Here is a 17990-nt window from a genome sequence, read left to right as displayed (position 1 = left end):
ACTTCTCCTTTATAAATCTGTCCAAGCCCCTTTTAAAGCTATCCAGGATAGTGGCCATCACAACCTCCTGTGGCAGCATATTCCAAACATCAATCACACGTTGAGTGAAGAAATGTTTTATTTTATTAGTCCTCATTCCTTCCCCCAGCATTTTCAATGGATGCCCCCTGGTTTTAGTATTGTGAGAAAGAGAGAAAAATGTCTCTCTGTCAACATTTTCTACCCCATGCATTTTATAGATTTCAATCATATCCCCCCTCAGACGTCTCCTCTCCAAACTAAAGAGTCCCAAACGCTGCAGCCTCTCCTCATAAGGAAAGTGCTCCAATCCCTCAATCCCTCAATCATCCTCGTTGCCCTTTTCTGCTCTTTTTCTATCTCTTCGATATCCTTTTTGAGATGTGGCGCCCAGAACTGAACACAGTACTCCAAGTGCGGTCGCACCACTGCTTTATATAAGGGCATGACAATCTTTGCAATTTTATTATCAATTCCTTTCCTAATGATCCCCAGCATAGAATTTGCCTTTTTCACAGCTGCCATGCATTGAGTTGACATTCCCATGGAACTATCAACCAAGATGTCCACATCCCTTTCCTGGTCTGTGACTGATAGAACTGACCCCTGTAGTGTGTATGTGAAGTTTGGTTTTTTTGCCCCTATGTGCATCACTTTGCATTTTGCTACATTGAACTGCATTTGGCATTTCTGAGCCCACTCAACTAATTAATAAAGGTCTGCTCGGAGCCCTTCTCAGTCCTTTGTTGTTCTCACCACCCTACATAATTTGGTATCATCTGCAAACTTGGCAACCACGCTACCCACCCCTACTTCCAGGCAGGGACATAGGTATAGATTTTTTATGGGGGGGTTCGGGGACGGGGCCACACCCCCACCCCACCCTAGTACTTTAAAAAGCAGCTCTCCGAGGCTGGGGACGGCAGACTCCCCCTGCCCTGCCCCCACCAGCTGGGCTCACAGCCGGCAGCCGGCAGTTCCTACTGCCCTCCCCTCTGGGCAGAGGCATAGAGGGAAAATGGATCTCGGTGCAAAATCTGAGTTTTGCTCCCCCCCCCCTCCCTGGTAGCCAATGCTGGAATCCACCCCAAAACAGCATCACTTTCAAAGGTGTTTAAACTAGAGAGCCCAAATTCTCCTTTTAAATCCACCTTAAAGGGAGAATATGGGGTCTCCAGTTAAACAACATTGAAAGTGATGCTATTTTGGGGTGGATTATCCCCCACCCTTTAACAGCATCACCCTTAAACAGCATCACTTTCAATGTAGTGGTTAAGAGCAAGTGCATTCTAATCTGGAGGAACCGGGTTTGATTCCCTGCTCTGCCGCTTGAGCTGTGGAGGCTTATCTGGGGAATTCAGATTAGCCTGTGCACTCCCATACACACCAGCTGGGTGACCTTGGGCAAGTCACAGCTTTTCAGAGCTCTCTCAGCCCCATCCACCTCACAGGGTGTTTGTTGTGAGGGAGCAAGGGCAAGGCGATTGTAACCTCCTTTGAGTCTCACACAGGAGAGAAAGGAGGGATATAAATCCAAACTCTTCTTCTTGTTGTAAACTGAGGACCTCAGATTGTCCCTTTAAATCCATGCCAAGTGGGGTGGATTTAAAAGGAGAATCTGGGGAAATTTGGGGGGTGCCTGCTGTCAGGGGTGCAATTGTTAAGCTAGAAGCACCAAACTTTCAGGGTATCTTTAGGATACTTTTCTAATGATACCACCCAGGTGTTGTGAAGTTTGGTTCAGGGGGTCCAAAGTTATGAACCCTCAAATGGGTAGCCCCCATCTTCTGTTAGCTCCCCATGGAAACAATGGAGGATGGGGACACCCCCTTTGGGAGTCCATAACTTTGGACCCCCTGAACCAAACCTCACCTAACCTGGGTAGTATCATTAGGAGGGTACTCCAAACAATCCCTGAAAGTTTGGTGCTGCTAGCCTAAACAATGCGCCCTTGCAGGCCAAAAACCGAAAAAACAGTAAAAACATTTTTAAAACCCACAAACGGGGGGGGGGGGCAGAGCTTCGGACATGAATGGGGGGGTTGAACCCGAGAAAACCCCCCTTACCTACATCCTTGCTTCCAGGTCATTTATGAGCAGGTTGAAGAGCACTGGTCCCAAAACAGATCCTTGGGGGACACCACTCCCTGTATCTCTCCATTGTGAGAACTTCCCATTTACACCCTCTCTTTGCTTCCTGTTTCTCAACCAGTTTTTAATCCATAGGAGGACTTCCGCTCTTATTCCTTGATTGCGGAGTTTTCTCAACAGTCTCTGGTGAGGAACTCTGTCAAAAGCCTTTTGGAAATCCAAGTAGACAATGTCCACTGGTTCCCCCTTATCCACATGCCTGTTTACACCCTCAAAACATATGCCCTTATGAGTTTTCTGTCAGCACCTTTCCAGATATCTCCCAGCCCCTTCCAGATCACATTGCTCCATGATATACCAGAGTCTGTGTTTCATTTCACAGGTAGGAGAAGTTGGTGAAAAGCAACCTTGTTGATAGCTTCCAAGAGCTTCACATTCCACATTTCCATTGCATTCTCAAAAAAACTCATGCATGGAACCCTGGAATCCCCTAGAGAATTTTGGAATCTAGTAGGATTTATAAGCCATTATGGGGGACCATTTTAACTGGGTCTCCTCTCATGTAGGGTGTCACAGTCTTGTTCACCTGAGTTTTAAGGAGTTAGTCATCAGACTATGGTTCAGGATGAATCTCCAGTTCTGAAACTAAACCTTCCCTCAAGTGCTTGATACAAAAGATTAATTCCAGGGTGTGATCTCTTTCATGTTTTGGGCCAGTCATCATTTGGGAGAGACCCAACACAGTCAAAGACGCTATAAAATTTTAGGTTGGTCCTAATGAGGTATCCTCTGCATGAATGTTGAAATCTTCCAGAACAATCAGTCCAGGCATCAGCAGCACATCTAACAATTTATAGAGGATGCCCATTCTGTCAATTTATAGAGAATGCCCACTGGGGAAATAGCTGGCCCATGGACAAGAAGATTATCTAACCCAGTGATGGTGAACCTTTTTGAGACCAAGTGCCCAAACTGCAACCCCAAACCCACTTATTTATCGCTAAGTGCCAACATGGCAATTTAACCTGAATACTGAGGTTTTAGTTTAGAAAAAACGGTTGGCTCCAAGATGCACATTACTCAGGAGAAAGCTTGGTGGTAGTCGTGGCTTTGCTTTGAAGCAACCATGCAACATTTCAAATGGGTGAAGCAACCGTGCAATGCTTTGAATAGGTGAATCACGACCCTAGGAAGGTTTAGAAGCAAGCCTCATTGCCAGCAACCAAGCTTACTCCCAGGCCTCATGACCTCAAGATTGTGCTTTAGTTCTTCCCATGAAAATCAGTGGGGTTTAACAGAACTTAACAGGGTTACCAACACATCGTGCCTAGTGGCCCAGGCCAGCCTAGATGTCTGCGTGCCCACAGAGAGAGCTTTGAGTGCCACCTCCAGCACCTGTGCCATAGGTTCGCCACTGCTGGTCTAATCTATCTTTCATCCTTAATGTAAGGAGCATATAATCAATGCCAGTGATAGTTTGCATTAGAAGTCTGTAAAAGTGAAAGTATTCATGGAGGATAACAGGCATTCCTCCACTCCAACCAGTTGTGTGGGGCTGGTGGAGGACTGCATAACTAGGGGACAAGACACACCACATCATTTTCTTTCAGCCATGTTTCTGTTACGCCAGCTAGGTCAATTTCTTTTTCCTACAACATCTCATAGAGGTGTGCAGTTTTGTGCATCTTAGATCTGGTTTTGCACAATATTAGTGTAGATGAGGGGCAAATAGGAGTCCTTGTTTCATCAACTAGTGGGATGATATGGAGGCATTGCAGACCATCTTTGAAAAATCCTACCCCCTGCTTACCAGCTCCTATTTGGATTGAAATAGTGCATTCCTCAAGCATCAACAAGAGTAAGAGTAGCCTTTTTAACATGACACATGATTAACTTATGGAACTCATTACCACAGGATATAGTGATGGCCACCAGCTCAGATCAAAGGGGATTAGGCACATTTATGGAAGTATTTCAACCAATGAGTATTTGTTTAATTGGGATTACTGATTAACTAACTAAATGGGATTTGTTGTTGAGAATTAGTATTCTTTAAAATACCAGCTGCTGTGAGGGGGCAGGTAAAGCATGGAATGAAACTGTTGACTTCCTGGTAAAACTTGCTTTGCCTTAAGAGAAGCAGAACTGGAAATGGATGGACCAACTGGTCTGATTCAGCCTTCTTTTGTTATTATCAGAAGCACAAAATGTGATCTGTAATGCTACTGAACATTTTGAACATCTTTATATTACAGATTTTTAGGAATTTTGAGAACCATAGTCCTGATGGAGGAGGGGCTGATACTCTCAAATATCTCAACCTACAATTCTCAATGTCCTCACACACAAAAAAAATCCAGAATCTCTTGAGAAGAGGAAAATCAGCTAAGATAACACAAGGGAGACACTCACTGGCTGGAAGGATCTTCTTGCCTCTGAATATGACCCTCTAGCTTTACTGAAATCTCACGACTGAGCTTTTAGACTTCCTGACAATCAGGTGGTAAAAATCAATCTTACTTAGGTCCCAAAGTTAGTTTAAAAATCTAATGTGGCGGTGCTTTGCTGCCGAGCCTCCACTTCGTGCACCATCTAGGCAACTTAGGGTACCATTTATAAAATATAACATACTTCCGAATCTTGTTAGAAAGCAAACACAAGATTTTCAAAGGAAAAATATATATGTAAGGTTCCATGTATATATATTTTTCTTCATCTGTAATAGCTTTTCTCAGCTGCTGGAGAAAACTAGCTGAGTGAAGAGAAAAGTCCACCCATTACCCAATGGTATTGTATTTTCTCTCAAGCATGGCTTCATGACAAGCATTATGCAGTATGTTTGTAATGTGTTAAAGCTGCTTCAGCACACCTTCTTTCCAAATGCACAAGGTAATATCAGGTGGGAATCATCAAGAGGGTTGCTTCCTATTCTAGACAGAACTATTCCAGAAGGTGAGGTAACTTGGTGTGGAAAGGAGCTGTATTTTAGACAGCTAAAGCATGATCCAGAATTTTCAGCATAACCTTTGTAGTGTTAAAAACAGCTGCATTTCAGTGGCTCCTAAGTGGCAAAATTAATTTCAGAATATGCCCTTAACATTTACATAAATGTAGGAAGAATATAATATGCACATAGTTTAGAAAATCTACTGATGTACAAGCATGTACAAATGTCACATAAAAATGATGTAAAGAAACATGCAGTACTCCTTTAACTTCACCATTTCAATTCTTCAGGCATATGTGTGTAACCTTCTGTTTTATTTTATCATTTTTTCGGTTTTCTGCTTACTAAGTGAGTTTTTATTATTTTTAAATTAACACAAACTTTTGCTTCGGCTCTTTCTGAAATGACCTGGTTTTTGCAAATAAAATTAAAATGGTTTTACTGTATAGTCGTCTAACAGAAAATTTATTCAGTTTGAAGGTTAGGCATCAGTTTTAAAAGGTGATAAATAGGTAGAGCTGTTTATTCATTTAGTAATGAATAACACATATTAATATTAGACAACTCTTTAATATGACCAAAAATCAATCTAATGTATAGATAGTTTCCGCACAATATTATTTCTTTTCTTATTTTATACTAAACCAAACCTCAATCAAGACCTCCATCAGCAGTGAATGGTAGCCCCGCTGCATATTTTAAAACATATCTTCAAAGAGGAAAAACCAAGTTTAAGATGTGTTTTTCTGCAAATCTGGGATAATCCGAAAGTTCCACAAAAATACAAATAGCTGAGAAATTATTGAGGCGATTAATCCCCCTCTCTCCAAATAACTTTTCATTAACATCAACAGTTAGTCCTTTAATTCTTCAATCTTGTCTAATCGTTGTAGATAAAACTTCCAGTCCCAAAATGAATAATATTGGTGTTAGAAGAGATTCTTGACACATTCCTCTTTCAAACTCCTATGTAAGAACACCCTTTATTAACACCCTTGTCTTCTGTTTAACATACGTGCTTTGTATTAATTTAAAGAATCTTAAGCCATATTTTAAATTTTCTACTGATTTTAATATAAAAGTCCAAGAAAATGCTTTTTCTGCATCTAAAAATATAAATGCAGTCTTTTTCTTCTTCATTTTTATGAATTCAATGTCATTAATTACAAATTGTATATTGTCTTTCATATTCCTTTTTGGCACAAAACCTGTCTGATCTTCATGAATCAATTTGTTTATGCACCTTCTTAATCTGGTCACCATTATACTTGTTAAAAAAACTTGTAATATACATTTAATTATGATATTGGTCTGTATTACTATGGGAGTTCCAGATCATTTCTTTCTTTATGAATCAGAGTTATATGTGTTTCTTGCCACGATGGTAATGTTGTGTCTGAACTTATTTCATTCATTACTTCCTATAGAAGTAAAATTATCTTTTCCTCAAATATTTGTAATATTTTGCCATTAACCCATTGGGTCCTGGTGTTTTACCTTTACCTCCTTAATGGCTTGTGGCAACGGTTGAATTGTAATATTTTGATTCAAGATTTCTTGATGGTTTGCTGTAAATTTCTCATTTGATATTTTTGCAATATAGTCATTCAAAGCTACATCATCTGAATTGCTTTTTGTATACAGTTCACTGAAAAATCAAACAAATTGATCTTGTATTTCATCTTCCTTATAAGTAGTTTTATTTTTCTTCTTTACTCAATAATCACCTTTTAATTTATTTTCTTAAATAATGTGCTAAACATCTTCCTGGTTTATTTGAATGTTCAAAACTTCATTTCAAAAATTTTAGTTTCTTTTGCATTTCTTCAGTCTGAAGTAAATCTAGCTGATTCTTTAACAACTTGATTTTCTTCAATTGTTTTGTCAGGAGATCTTTTGTGTTGTTCTTGTAGTACTGTCAGTCTTTCTATTATTCTGCTTGTTTGTTCAGCTATGTCTTTCCTCTGTTTTGCAGATTCAGCTACAAACTTTCCTCTGATATATGCCTTACTTGCTTCCCAAATTGTTGTGATGGGCATTCCTTCAATCCTGTTTGTTACCCAAATTAGAGGGGTCTGTCCCATTTTAGGTTGGTGAATTAGCAGGGACAGATCTTGCAATGCAAGAGGACAAGCCAGAGGATCTTTCCCACCAATTTATATAGGATTTTTCCTTTTAGAAAGCCACAAGAAACCAGATTTTGGAGAAGGCTAACAATTTTATTATAGAATGAAAATAATTTTAAAAATTCACATACAGTTTTGGCAGAAATACACACACACACCACACAGATTTTCAAAAAGACTAGGGTTTAGATAGAGGTTAAAGATAGGTTAGTTAGAAGTCATTGCGGGGAGGGTGACAGTTACCAGATCCAGAGGAGAAAGGTCCAAGGAGGCAGAATCCAATGCCCATGTTGAATGCAGAGAAAGAGGTGACATCAGGTACACCGTGTAACTGAACCAAAGGTAATTCAAAGAACACTGGGCAACGGACCTTTGTTTGGGCAGACTTATTATAGCAAAAAATTGACCCTCTGGCAATGCTAAGAGATGCAATATTCCCAATCTTCTCTTCTAGGACCTCCAGACAGAGAAATTTGATTGATCATATCAATGAATCTACATAGAAAAATAGCAATCATACACTAACTATCCCATCCAAGGTACCTGACCGCAGTGCCATGACCATATTGGGATGCTGCTCATATGGAGGCTTCCCAGTGGCATGGGAAGGCTTGTAATGCAAAAAAAAGTCTCCCTGCTGCTAGGAAGTTCCCATTGGACTTAATGGACTTACACCACCTTTTTGGTGGCATAAGTCTCAAGTTTGAGTGGCCAGTATAACAGCACCAATGGTCAGAAGAAAGCCAACTAATGTCAGCTCCTACCCAAGCCATGCCCCCAGACTGTCCCTGCTATGCTGGTAGTAGCTGCAGGAGCACAGGGATGCCGGCTTAACAGCAGCTGCATGCCAGCAGATTTGCTGCTCCGCCATGACAAGTCACCTGGGGAGGGCAGATCTGCCAGTGTGGTCGCACACTGCTCCCACTGGCAGATTCCACTCCCCTCCTCCTTTGGATGGAGCTGTAAACAGTGGTGGGATCCAAAAATTTTAATAACAGGTTCCGATGGTGGTGGGATTCAAACAGTGGTGCCGCCGCACACACGCACCTCCAGTCCCTATTGGGCAGGGAGGTTGCTTTAGTAACGCCTTCTCGGCACTCAGAAAAAATTAGTAACCACTTCTAGAGAAGTGGTGAGAACTGGTTGGATCCCACCTCTGGCTGTAAATCTTTTCTAACAAACATGTGATCATCATCTGGATAAATTATTGGTTCATAACTGTGGAAAAGATTATCAAACAGGTACATCTAAAACTACATCTGATACGTGCTCATCTTTTGCAAAGAAAGATTAGAAGGCCAAATTTATCTCTATTAAAAGGCAATAAATTTAACATTTCTGTATCTGTTTAATTAACTGTAAAAGATTGTTTTAAAAAAACCTTATACAGACAGAGTTGACCAATAGGTATGAGTTTACAATTACAGGAAAACTTGGATGATCAGAAAAAAAAACTTGTGATATAATCAGAATACTTCTACAGACTCCATCAACATAAAGGAGAACTAGGAGTCCCTATGGACATATTCTTTTGTCTTCATTAGTTCACCATCATGACACATTTGAGGTAATACAAAACAATAAGCAACAAGGGAAGGGGATTACGAAAAGTTCCTGCAGCCAAACTTTCAGTTTGTGTGATCAAACAATATTCAAGTTAGAAAACACAGAATAAACCTGCTCGATAAATGGCAAGTATTGTTTTATTCTCCCTGACACACACACATACAGAGAAAATATCATTCAATTAATCTACACTCTCAGAATACATTCAAGAGTCTGTGATAAACAAAACCCAATCCTAATTCAGGTCATAGCTGCCCATGGGCCATAAATCTCAGAATAAAAAGTTTTTCCAATGCTCCCAAGCAATGTTATTTGGACTAAAACTTGAAAAATCTTCTCTGACACCTGAGCATCTGGCCCAATAGTGACAGAGAGCTGGGCAACTGCCTAGAAGTATCACGACCTATTAAGATACCACAGCAACTCAGCCAATAGCATTAATAGGTAAGACAAGCAAAGGTCGAAAAGCAGAGCAACAGAAACAAATATAAAAAGGTGAGGTATATAGGCAGAACCATCTGGAGAAATTGACCTGACTCATTTTTTTATTTCTTATACAGTAACATTTGAGTTTTTGAGATTTTTTTATGGCATGATGGAAGCATGATGTACATTTACAGCAGAGAAGTGAGTTGGACAGGGCATGTAGAAACAGGCATTCAAGATAGCTTTTAAATGGTAGCTGTAAATGGTATTAGTATGATCAATACAGCAAAGAAAATACTACCGTGCAGTTCATACCACTGATGACCAGGATGAGCTGGAAGCAACATTTTGTGTGAATTATGAGCATCATACATTTTAAATATGCCATGAAAAGCCGAGTAAGAATTTTTTATATAGGATTTCCATTCCTTGTTATTGGCTGAGAATTCATCAGTGAAACAGTGAAAAATACCCAATTACACAATATTTCTTCCACCTTCATAGAACCCCCCCCCCCCCCGGTATGGTGCTTTATACAATGCATCTGCAGTAAAAGCTGCATAACATTGCCAGCTAGTGGGTGGTTGACTGAAAAACACAGTAACTTAACCAACCCATTTCAGAAGGTTTTTCTTATATTGTGACTTGGCCATTTAACATGGTGGCAAAGAAATTAGAACAGCATTTTTCACCATGCTTATCATAAACTAACATTTCAAAAATCAATTTCTGTTGCATATGCTACTATTTACATACCACAAGCTGCACTTGAGTTTACCATTCCATTTCAAGCACGCTAGTGTATTTCAAGATCATTAAAAGTCACTTTGTTTGTAGAATGTAGGAAAATTTATTTCCCTAGGATTACCATTCATTATTTTGTTAGCATCAGAGCCATTCTTTACCTATAAATCATAGATGCTGCATAATTTAATCTGAACTTTTATTGCATGCCATTTTAATGACATCAGCAAATACATTATAATAATTCAAACATGGAAAGAATATTAAAAGGGGATGAGGGGGTACATTAGAGCTCTCATGTGCCTGAGGAAAAGTTATCCTCTCTGCACAGTTGCCCTTATAGGCAAATGCACAGTTATAGGCAAATGCACAAATATACTTCTGATTTGGTTTCACTTGCTACACAATGCAAGGCTAAGCACCTCTAGCAGAGGGACAAACTTAGGGTTAGTGCTTTGTAAATGGCACAGGATCTTACTTTGAGCAGAGAACTCAGGATCCTAGAATTTTCAACTTCTTTGCTCCTACCCCCTCCAGTGTCTAACTTCCGTCACTGCCAAGACAAGTTTGAAAGCTTGCAAGAATTCATGAGATATCATAAAAACAGATTGTATCAGACTGTATGTGTGTTTTACACACTAGTTTTTGAATCTTTATTTTCTACTGCGGGGGCTTTCTCTTGGCAGTCTCTGCTTTGTTTCTTGACCATTTCTGTTACTTGTAAGAGTTAGGAACATTAACAAACTTCCCCAGTTTATCTCTTAAACTGGCCTGGGATCCTTTTACAACAGCTACCTCCCATTAAACTCTTAGGAATCTCTGTATAAACCTGAGAGGTAAATTTTTATATAACTGGTCATAGAGCCAGGGCCTAGGGAGGAATGGAGGTGGCCTGCAGGGAGGTGGGGAGCTTTTCGGGGGGCTCAGATGGGTGCTGTGGCAGCAGACTGATCCAGGAGCCAGCCTGCCACCTCGGTGCCCGACCAAACTGCCCCTGCCCCCAAGTGCAGGGGGCACGGAGAAGGTGTTGTCCCTGGGTGCCATTTTCCCCAATACGCCTCTGCACAGTGGGGATTTTCTTTGGATATGTAAGTCAGGTCAATATACATGGGGGTACTGTAACAGGTGAACTGACAGCTCACAGACTTTAATTCAGTTTAATTTTCACAATCTGAGATGTATATTTTTGAAGAATTGCATATTACAGTTGAAATCTTTAAAATGTCTTAAATTATCCTTCTTCTTACATTTTCTTCTGCAAATACACATTCCAGAACCTTTTCTGGAAGAATTTACAGAAGTCACAATGGAAGGTCAAATAAGGTGAGACATCTGGGAACTCTGTAAAGATCTCCAACATGGTTTTTCTATTGCCAAATTGTTTCCTGTAGTATGTACTATGATACTTTTATTCTCTGGTCTTGGACTGTATAAATGAATAAATGAAATATTGCCAAATTGTAGCTATGAAGCACCACCATTGCACAGGGAAGAGGGGACACCTTTTCCCTCAGAACTATCTTCCCACCTTCAGATAGCCTCCTAGGACTATTTCCTTTGCTGGATGAAACAGTAGGTTACCTGTATATTCCCCAGACAGGGCAAATAGCACCCAGGGTGGAGGTAGGCTTGCAAATGGAAAGGAGAAATTCAAATTTGTCAAAGTCCCAATTCAAATCAGGACCTCCTACACCTGGTTATTTAACAATTACACATGAACCCATGATGCTGCCTTTATATTAGCCCTGTTGATGTTATACTGAATGCACATGTAACTTCCATGTATGGGTATATAACTGTTTGTGAGAAACAGCTAACATGCATCCACTTTACAAATGAAATGGGAGACTGATGTACATGTTTTAATGTATCATGAGAATTACTTAAAAAATCAAGTCTCCATGGATGAATGTTCACTGCAACTTGTAAACAGGTCTAAGTCAGGCCATGAGTCTGTCTAGGTTATTATTATCTACTCCGACTGGCAAGGACTCTTCAAGATCTCAGGCAGTGGGCTCTTCGTCTGATCCTTTTAACGGGGGCTGCTGGGGACTGAATTTAAGATCTTCTGCATAACAAGCAAGTGCTTGGCCACTGGGCCATAAACCCTCCCAATTGAAGAAAGCACAGAGATTCACACACTTTCACAGATCATCTGCTTTGACCATGAAAGCACAATCTGGCATTTAGAATGCATTGTGGCCATACATTTGTTATAACTGAACAACCAAAATATACTCCAAGCATAAACCAGGACTCTGAAACAGAATTAATTAATCTTTGCGAAATTCAACAAGAGTGGGTATTTTGGATATAAAAAAGGGCTGGGGAAATGTTTGCTCAAACTTAGAGGTCATAATAAATCACAATTTGCATTTTGTATGTGCTGTTAGTCCAGTGTATGAATTTGAAGTCACTTTAATAGCAAAATTTATTAATCTGTTACTGTATAGAACTTTTTAGTAATCTTTTAGATTTGGTATGCAATACAGAAGAACAACACATTGTTATACTGACAAAAAGATTGCCTGTACGTGTTCTTTTCACAAAGAAATAAAGAAATCTCAGATGTTAATACCCACAATTAATGTTTTATCTTACCACTTGAAGGTCAATGCCTGAGGCAAAGTCAGTCTAACGATATCCTTGGTAGTGTAGATGGATGTACTAGTTCAACTAAGAGTTTCTCTAATGACCATTTCTTTGTAGAAATAAGAGCCGTACAATCCTTTACAGAGACACCAACAACTTAACACACTCTTGAGATTTTGCTGTGAGCCTTTCAACACAGACAAGGCAGAAGCCTGGATTTCCTGGCATTTTAACCACTAAAGCAAAATTTCTATAATGTTAAAGCTAAGAAGAGGGTGGGGTCCCAGCTATCACAGTCCCTGCTCTGCTGTCCGAGTCCCAATTATTGGCACCTCAGGCATGCAAAAACTTTGCTCCAAAGGCAGAAAGCAACATCTTAGATTCTACTTTGTCTTTACATATTACATATATATTCCCAATACTAATTGTATCAGTAGTATCCCAATACTAATTGTATGTAGCATATAACTTATAAAGTGAAAGAATATTGCATTAATGTATTTTTAGGGATAGGAAATAATCAAAGCAATTATGCATTAAATGGAGAGTAATACTAAATATGTGCCATTTTATTTAATGGATCCTGAGCACCAGTATCAAGGCTGTATTTATATACAACAGAGGATGGTGTCTGAAGGTAGTCAGTTCTTTGACTGGTATACCCACAGTATATTCATTAGGAAACAAACCCAAATTAAAATCTCTGTGTAAAAATATCATCTCATAAAGTAAGAAAACAACAAATGTAGAAAATATTTTAGTTGTGGTCCTGCACCAAACACATCACATTTCAGATGGACTTACAGCCCAATCTGGGGGCGGGGGTGGGCCAATCCTCCTCTGGATGCAGCGCAGGCTTACCCTGGTGGAGAGGCCCTCCTCAGTGAACTTATCCTGTGATGCCCAGTCGTGGCACCCAACTCTCCATCAGCACTTCCTTGCTATCCCGAACTGCATTAGTGTTATGGGGACGTGACAGGAGCATTCCCAGTGGTGGAACCAACTTTAATCAGCTTCCATTGCTGGTTTAATCCCCTTACGCCCACAGAGTTGGGCTCAAACATGCATTGTGATTATCACGGTGCATTCTTGCTGTCCCCCATGGGGGTGTTGAAGGTGAGTGTGTGCGAGTGTTGTTGTTTTTTACTGTTTGGAGCAGGTGGAGTGGCATTGGAGCAGCACCATCCCACCCGTATGACAGCTCTGGATTGGGCTGTTAGCCTGTTCTGCCATTTTAGTAAGGAAATTTCTCCATCAAAACAATAAAGGAGCACGATTGGATCAGAACTTGTAGACTGACCATCTCAGAATAAGCTACTAGATATAGTGCAGCTTTTAAATCTTATGAGAACAAAATTCAATACCCCTCTTTAATCTTTAAATAATCGGAATATACCTGAGTCAATTTGAATCTTACATGCAAGCTCTTTAATCCTTCTACTTGTTTAGAAAATTTCAATACTGTCTAAAGTGCCTGGTAAACATTTTTGCAAATTTGTAAGACCACAAGTAAAATTTAATTTGCAGCAACTAGTCATCAAATGTGCCTCTTGAAAACTCAGCTACAATGAATAATCAGCACAAATGAACACAAGAAAAGCCAACCAAACCTAAAAGCCAACCAAACAACTCTTCCCAAAGGAAGTACATCTTCACACAGACAGTAATTAACTCATAGACTTGAATGCCAGAGGATGACTATTGGCTTACCCATGAGGGGCTTATTCTCCACTGAGCGACAGAGGACATCTGGGTGATTCTTCATCCACGAATCAGGAAGGCAGGAAAATTTGATTGATTTGCAGTTCCTGGGTCATTGGTCACCGCCCCTTTGCTCTCCAGTTTGGGGTCTCCACCTCGCAGTATTTCCACATATCTCTAGAGTAACTCAACTCCTTTCCTGAGTAAGGAACTTAAAAGGAGGATCAAGAGACCAACAGAGCAAACAGATTGATTAATAGGTTAACACAGTGCAGTGCGGGTGAACTCAACACCTGAAGAACAAACAACTATAACATCAAAACCAAGAAGCTAACACACTTACAGAACTGCTGCCTTGCATAATGAGAAGAATTAATGACCGACCGGGGAAGGGGGGGGGCGGCAGTTGTCCTCTGTCGCTCAATGGAGAATAACCCTTCATGGGAAAGCCAATGGTCGTTCTCCATTGAGCGAGAGAACATCTGGGTGATGTTCCCCAACTGGAGAGGCTGGCATTCGTGAACATTTGTCGGGTGCAGCTTACCCAGAAGTGCTTGCCTTGCGACATGTTGGCTGGGTTGGATCACTATGTCAGGCTGGAGCAGACCTCCCTTAGGACCGTAAGTAATCGGTGAGACTTGCATGTGATCTGGAGCTGATAAGGATGAAGAAATTTCTGGAGAATTCTGTAGTGGAATCAACTCCACTGGAGTGCCTCCGAATAGGCCACCATGAGACCCATCAGACTGGCCAAGGCTAAAAGAGAGCATCTGGAGCTGATCTTGTTCCTTAGTAGTTTGTTTCTTTATGGGGATGGCCAGTTTGCATAACCTTGTGTCTATGTGGAACCCTAAGTGTTCCAAGCTTTGGGCAGGTTCTAGGGAGCTCTTTTTGAGATTGACAATGAACCTGTGGTTCCCCAAGGTCTGGATGGTTAGGGAGCAATTCCTCCAGGTCTGACTTGGGCAGTCTGATCTGATGAGGATATTGTCTAAATATGGGTGAAGACGAACTCCCTATTCTCTGAGACACACGATCAGGTTTATTAACACCTTTGAGAATACTTGTGGCGCTGTGGAAAGGCGGAATAGTTGGACCTTGAACGGAAAATGATCTGGCCCTATTGAAAACCTGAGAAAGCGGCGGCGAGTATGAAATATTGGGATGTGGAGGTAAGCCTCCGACAGGTCAATGGGGCAAGATATTCAACTGATTGGAGGGTGTCAGCGATGGACCGTAGGCTCTCCATGCGGAAGTGGCGCAATCTTATGAATTTGCTTATGAATTTCTAATCTAGAATTGCCCACCACACCCCATTCTTTTTTGGAACCGTAAAGAATATGGAATAGACCCCCCAGACTCCTTTGATTTGGGAGCATTGGTTCTATTGTACCTATGTTGGTAAGGTGGAAGACCACTTTTAGTTTTCTCGCTCTCGTTCCCTGATCCTTGGGTAAGAGAGAGGGAATGACTCTATCGGTGGGCATAGAACGAAATTCTATCACATAGCCGTAAGTGACTGTGTCTAGTACCAAAATGCCCATATTTGAAAGGGACTAGACATGGTGGAATAGCTTCAACCTGGCCCCAACCCAGCTGACCTTGGTGTCACTTGCTCTGCCGTGCTCCTGACTGGGTCATCCAATACCTGAGAACTTCCTGGGAGGGAAGCCACATTTTGGTTGTTGACCACTATTTCTCTAGGAAGGGAATCTAAATACAGTCCTGGAACGTGGAAAGGTCTGATGGAGGCGAAAGGAATAATGAAAGTTAGACCGTTTATCAAACCTGCAGGCAGGTTTGGCAACACTTTGTCTTATCTTTAGCTTCTACCAGAATGCTATTCAGCTCTTCTCCAAACAACCTATCGCCCTGGAATGCAAATTAAGTTAATCTGGTTTTTGCCCTCCAATCCATTTGCCAGGTTCTTAGTCAAAGTAACCTCCTGGTTGCTACTGAGGAGGCTCTGGCTCTGGCTGAAAAGATGAGGTTGTCAAGGATGGCGTCTGCACAAAATCCAGAGGGCATAGGATTCTGCTGATTTCTTCGATTAGTCTCAATTCTGAAGGGGGAATGAGTTCCAAGAGTTTCTTGGCCCAGACTATTGAGGCCCTAGATACCACTCATTGGATGCAGTGGCATGCCTTAACTTTTAATTCTCATAGCCATTGTTTACCATTGAGCTCTCTTTGCCAAAACAGTCATCCCTTCTTTCGGCTGTGTCTTTAATCTGCCTTTGACCATCCTTGGTGAGCAAACCAGAGGAGTGAAGGGCTCCTACAGGGGAATCTATAAGGGTTGGGACCCCTACAGTTTTGGGATGATCCCTAAACATTTTTACCATCTCCTCCTTCATGGCTGCCTTCTCATTAGACAGTTCTTAATGCACCTTAGTATAATGAACATAGTAGGTCAGGAAGTTGAACAAGTACCTTCAGAACTTTTAGTATGCAGGAAGATATGCAAAATTTATCTCCTAGTGTATAATCTGATTGTTTTCCACTCAAGTTGTCCGGGTTCATCTAGCTGCAAGCTATTATGCAGTAGCAATTTAATGTAATCAGAACCTCAGACAAAATCATTGCTCCATAGAATATTTTCATCACAATAAAATGCCAGGATATCCATTGCTAGAGAAAACTAGTACAAAGTTTTAATACAGTTATTGCAGATTCAGCATTCTGTGTGCATAATCAAGAAAGCATGTTATTTGGCCTTTTGGCATTACTAGTGAAAGTTGAACTAGGATCTAGAAGACCCAGCTTCAAATACCTGTTCTGCCATAGAACAATGCTGATGGCTTTGAGCCAGGCACCCTCAGATTAACCTACATAATAAGACCCTGTTGTGAGGGTAAATGAAGAATGGGAAAAATACATTGGGTGCCCACTGCGGGGTGGGGGGGGAGCACGATATGAATGAACACTTACAAGTGAAAGGGGGGTTTTGTGATTAATCTAATTAAAATATTCATCCGAGTGCCTAAACTACAGTGAGTAACCTTGGGCTACATATTGCTAGGACAACTAAGAAACCTCCAAATCTAGACAGTATACCACTTTGGTAAAAGGCAACATCAGGGCCTCAATGCTCTGTTTGTTGGTTCTCAGATGGACCACTAGGCAGATACAGCAGGGCTCAGGTTCTTTCGCTGTAGAGGTATAGTTTTACCACAATTATACAGAAGTCCAGTGAAACATTAAGTACTAATAAAATTGATTACTGCATAAGCTTTTAGCATAATTATCAAGTCCTGCTCCTTTAAGTTTGTTACAAGAATCAAAACAACAAATATTCCAGGAAATACTTTTTGTTTTGTCATATTTTTGCTTGAAAAAACCTATAGTTTTACATTTGTGTTAGGCAAATGCATTGATAGTTTTGAGACCACTCTCCCTCTTTTAGTTGCTCTACTGAAACAAATTTTACCCTTATTGAAATGAGCAAGTCTTAATGTAGTGGACTTTCATCCTCCTTAGATCAGACACTGGCATATCTCAGTTCTACTGTATGCTGATTATGTCATTATATTATCAAGAACGATCACTGGACTTACCTTTGAAGGGTTCTTCTCAATTGAGCAGAAGAGGACATCTGATATTCTTCATCAACCAATCAGGAACGATTGATTTTCAGCTTCTTTGGTTCGCTGGGAACCACCCCTTAGCCCTCCAGTTTGGAATCTCTGCCTCGCAGTGCCTTAAATACTCCTCATATACCTAATTTCTTCCCTGTTTAAAAACTTCAGAGAAGATTCACAGAAATGGAGTAACAGATTTA

The sequence above is a fragment of the Sphaerodactylus townsendi genome, linkage group LG07, assembly GCF_021028975.2.
Source record: "Sphaerodactylus townsendi isolate TG3544 linkage group LG07, MPM_Stown_v2.3, whole genome shotgun sequence".
NCBI classification, from domain to species: Eukaryota; Metazoa; Chordata; class Lepidosauria; order Squamata; family Sphaerodactylidae; genus Sphaerodactylus; species Sphaerodactylus townsendi.
This window is presented reverse-complemented; position numbering follows the sequence as displayed.